The sequence below is a fragment of the Zingiber officinale genome, chromosome 8A, assembly GCF_018446385.1.
Source record: "Zingiber officinale cultivar Zhangliang chromosome 8A, Zo_v1.1, whole genome shotgun sequence".
NCBI classification, from domain to species: Eukaryota; Viridiplantae; Streptophyta; class Magnoliopsida; order Zingiberales; family Zingiberaceae; genus Zingiber; species Zingiber officinale.
Window position 1 is genome coordinate 57,526,466 of NC_056000.1, and position 4,739 is coordinate 57,531,204.

Consider the following 4,739-nt stretch of genomic DNA (forward strand, 5'->3'; position numbering starts at 1 on the left):
TTTATATGCTTTCAGGACCAAGAGATATCAATTGCAAAACTAATCAGGTAGGCTGGAAACCTAAAGTCATGCTTCCCAGATAGCCGAAAGTTTAACAATAAAAATTTGTTTATATGTACCAATATATTGAAGTTTCATCGACTTTAATCTAGTAACACACACAATAGGTAACAACTTGTAGGACACATTTGGGTATAGATTAATGGGTGTCAATGAAAAAAATCTTTTTGTCTCTGTGAAATGTTAATATCATGATTGGTTAGCTTATGCAGATTCACAAGATTTCCTATGTATTTCTACCACATTTTCAACGTACAGATGAATTTATCTACTGTTCAAAGAAGGAACTTGCCTCAGCTAGGCCTTTAGGGCCAAACACCAGCAGAGCTACCACTCCAATAACCAATGCTTTAGGAGCACCCACTCCAAATAAAGAAGCACGAACAACTTTATCATGAAATTTCACCTTTTTCTCTGCCAAACAAGTAAAAGAACATCATAAATATTTTCCAAGTAGATTAGACATCCGTGGAAGCTCGTTGATTTTCCAGATGAATCAACGTTGATTTCCGTCGAAATCACATTATTCACACCCGCTCCAGAAAACCCACACAGATACCTGCCTGTTCACTGAAGAATACTGGCGACTCAAGTATGGGGCCCGTGATATTATTTATCATCTTGATTTAATCGAATTAAAAAACATCCAGCAACAGTTAGTTATTAATTGACGGATTAAATTGGGATAAGATTGACTAAACTCTTTTAGTTAGAAAATTAATGAATAAATCAAGAATTGTTATCTTCAAGAAAATTAATTTTGATGTGCTCTAGAATACCTTATCTATCTCAATGCTAGATATAGATTGAGTGCAATCCTTGCAACAACAAGAAAGTTATCCACAAAATATTGTTCAAAGTCTGATTGATACAAGCCTGAACTCATTTCACTTGTTCTAAAAGCTTACCAACTCGGGCATCTACATGAGATTGAAGTAAGAACAAGAAGTCAAACAATTAAATTTCAGTCTGAAAAATTCCAATTCCATCATAATCAATGATAGCAATTAGTATTACCTCTCCCTTTTGCTTCATTCTGAATCACTCTCCATGGACATGGCTTTTAATCCTCTTCTCCTCTGTGAATTATGGAACAGGAAACAAAAGAACATGAGATGTGAATGGGATGCAGGAACGAGGCAAGCAAATTGGTCGAAGGTAGAGAGAGAATTTCTACCTTTCTTGATCCCTTCTTCTCCCTGACTACATACCTCTCCTGTGAGAGATCTGATAGCCATGCTCCAGGACTCACCAACTAGATCGAGTTTGTCAAAGAAATTAGAGGAAAAAATCAGTTTTTTTCGACTGTTTGATCTTAAAAATCGGATTTTTGGAGGGAATGGAAGCGTACGAGTATGCATTTTTGGACGAACTTGGATCTCTTCTTGGGTCGCTGCGGCAGCTTGCACCCCTTCATCGCCATGAAGTCCTCCTCCTTCTCCTTGTTCGACAGCGAAACGAAGAATCGAGGTAGAGAGGCTGCCGAGGCTCTCTCGTCGGCATTCTCGCCCTCGCATACCAACGCCGCCGATCCCCTGGTCGTGTAGCAACGGTCATCCTTATCCGGCGATGACAAGACGGATCAGGAGTTATGGTTCTCGCTCCCGGCTGATCCGACCTCCTGTGGATAAATCCGAGCAGTGGTCACTTATCTCACCGGCGACGCCTCAAACTAGATCAAACCCTAACTTTTCCGGATCAACCTCCGATCTATTATCTGAGGGGATAAAGAGGCGGGTGCGGGGACTCTTGATCTGCGATGCGGCGGACATTCTGAGACGTGATTCCCCTCCGGACTCCAGATTTTGCGGCGGATCCTTTGTCCCTGACCTTGATGCGGCGGAGGCGCTTGCGGCACCCCCATTGCAGAGTGATGCGAGGACCGTTGCAGAGCCCATCGCGGCGGAGGAGAGACTGTTTTTGTTTTTTCCTTCTTCTTCTTCTTTCAAACAGGTAAAGAAAAGTACTGCAAAATCTAAACTTGAGAGCAAAGAAGCATACATAGAAAGCAACCACCACTCCAGCCACGTAATCGGAGGGAAGTTTAATGGAGGCACTAAAGAATCCATGGAGGTAGAGATCTTGCGACGCAAATGTAGCACCTGATCACAGAACAAGGTAGGTTCAAAGATGTCCCTTTCTTTTTTAAAAAAATCTTTTAACAGAACCTATTCACTGGTGAGGGAGAGGTGGACAGTCTGGCCATCGCCGTGAAGCATGAGGTTGGAGTCTCCGAACAGTTGGGTGTAGCCTTCCTCAAAGGAGATGGTGGCGAGGTTGGGCAACTCCGAGAGGAAAGCCGCCTCATGGGAAGGGAGCAGAACCAAACACAAAAACAGGCGGAAGTAGAAAGGAAAAGATAAAGTATGGACTATTGGAATGCGAAGAAGGTCTCCTCTTCTCACCCAAAGGGAGGAGTTGGGAGGAGATGCGGTGTGGTTGGACGGAGAAGCAAGGGCATCGTGTCTTGATCCTAATTGGGAGAGGAAGGGGCGTCGATCTAGGAAGGGGAAGAGGGAGATGAGATTGAGAGAGATGGTCAGAGGTTTAGGTTTAGGTTTAGGCTGAGAGAGATGATCGGAGGAAGGGGTGCGATATAGGTTTAGGTTTAGAGGGAATTTTGTTGCAAATTTTGGCTTGTGGGAAAATTAAAATATTTTATTTTGGTTCATTAACACCGGGTTTTAAAAACCGCTGTTAAAATCGGTGTCTATTAACGAAAAAAGGTGCTCATAGACATCGCCTAAAAAACCGATGTCTATGAGCGAAAATCTGTGCTCATAGACATCGATTTTTGGAAAAATCGGTGTAAAATACTCAAAGACATCGGTTTTTGCTTAAAACCGTTGTTGTTCCACCGATGTCTATGAGGGTTTTTGTTGTAGTGTGTTAAAACTTGAAATATGTTTGTTATGTGGTTGTTTTGTGTTTGCTTTATGCAGGCAATTTATTGGTTATACCTGCTGGAGCAGGTTAGTGATGAGTTATATTGTTGTTTATGGTTTGGTTAGAAGATGATTTTATGTTGGTACTTTTACTTTGATAGTAAGTATTTATTACCTGAAACTGCATCCTTTGATCCTCTTATGTATAGTAACATGCACTATCTTCTTATACCCACTAAGTTATTATACTCACTACCCCTTGTTTTTCCTATATTTTCAGGTTAGTAGGTAGAGGATGTGTTGTATCGTTCGAAGGTCCTGGCTATCAGTCCTACTCGAATTTGAATTTTTATTCAAGTTGTTTTATTTTTTGTTATGTTGTTGTTGTTTATTACTTTCTTTCTTTCGTGGAATCGATAAGGTTTTTATAATAATATTATAATTGTTAGTTTATGTAAATTAGTATGTACTCACATGTTAATGCATATATACACACATAAATATTTAAAAGATTAGTATATTTTCATTTTACGTTGATATTTAATTTACTTGATCTGAGTTTGATATCGATTATTTACTTCTCATATTGTCATTATATGATACCATCCGATTTGACAGACAAATATACCTTTGGGGTATAAGAATTTATTGATAACAGAGTATGATTTGAATTCAAAAAGATGAAAATAACCTTTATAGAAAGAAAAGAAAATCTAAAAAAAAACATCCACAGAGCCTTCGAATATATCTTAAATAATTTTTTTTTTTAGCATGAGATTAGGTTATTATGAATTTTACCTATTAATTAATTGTATATCTTTAAAAGAGTTTTGATTTGAATGGTTTAAAGTCCCATGGTTAAATCCGAAAAAAAAAAATTATGATCTACAGAGCTCGAATCCTCCTCCATGCATTGCCTTCTTTCCCATGTATGAGTGTGCCACCCCTTCCATGTCCTATCATCGGTCATCCTTCCCTTGTCCCAGTAGTAAGCAAAGCACCGATCACCTATGTAACAGTATTCACTAAAATAGTTATTATAAATTATAAACTCCTGTAGGCTACGATGACGATCAATAAAACAGAAAAACAAACGATCACCTCTGTAGCACCAACACTATCACTAAAATACTTACTATAAATTCTAAACCACTAGAGGCTACGATATATATATATGACTATCAATAAAAGGAAAAAAAACCATTTGAACAGAGTATGATCCAGAACACACGAGGGGATGATTTTGTTGGTGTATGGCAACGGAAACACGAAAAAAACTCTTAATATGATTGAAAAAGAGTCTCTTGACTCCTTTAGTAGCTATACTACTTCACGTACAGATTTTTCCCTTCTGGCTTCCTATTAGAAGAAAACAAGTACTTATAGAGCTAATACAAAGTAATTATTTAATTGTCTTATACTTCCAAAGTAGAAGACTACATTTTCCTAAGTTTGAATATTGAATTCAACTCTTCCCATGACTTGTCGTTCAAACTTCATGTTGGTCAAGATTCCAAATTAAATGCCTTTTAACACCCCTCCGTAATTTGTGATCTTGACTTGTCTCTTGAACTTTTCGAATTTTTCGGAGGTAACTGCCTTTGTTAAAAAATCTGCCGGTTGATTATTGGTGTTGATGAACTCCATTGAGATTTCTTTTTCATTAACTAGCTCTCGGATGAAGTGATGACGAAGCTCAATATGCTTCGACCTTGCATGAAAAACGGGATTTTTTGTCATAGCAATTGTTGACATATTGTCGCAGAAAATCGTCGTTGGCTCTTTTTGTTCAAA

The 4,739-nt window shown here is 38.5% G+C and overlaps 1 long non-coding RNA gene across 1 annotated transcript; it reads right to left on the reverse strand.

Moving 5' to 3' along the window:
* Positions 1-1,107: 1,107 nt before the first annotated feature.
* On the reverse strand, positions 1,108-1,624 carry LOC122007811. Its single transcript, XR_006119124.1, has 3 exons — positions 1,412-1,624; positions 1,238-1,315; positions 1,108-1,139 (listed from the first exon to the last, which is right to left on the reverse strand). It is a non-coding gene; the product is annotated as an uncharacterized LOC122007811 (long non-coding RNA).
* Between the last annotated feature and the right edge of the window lie 3,115 nt (positions 1,625-4,739).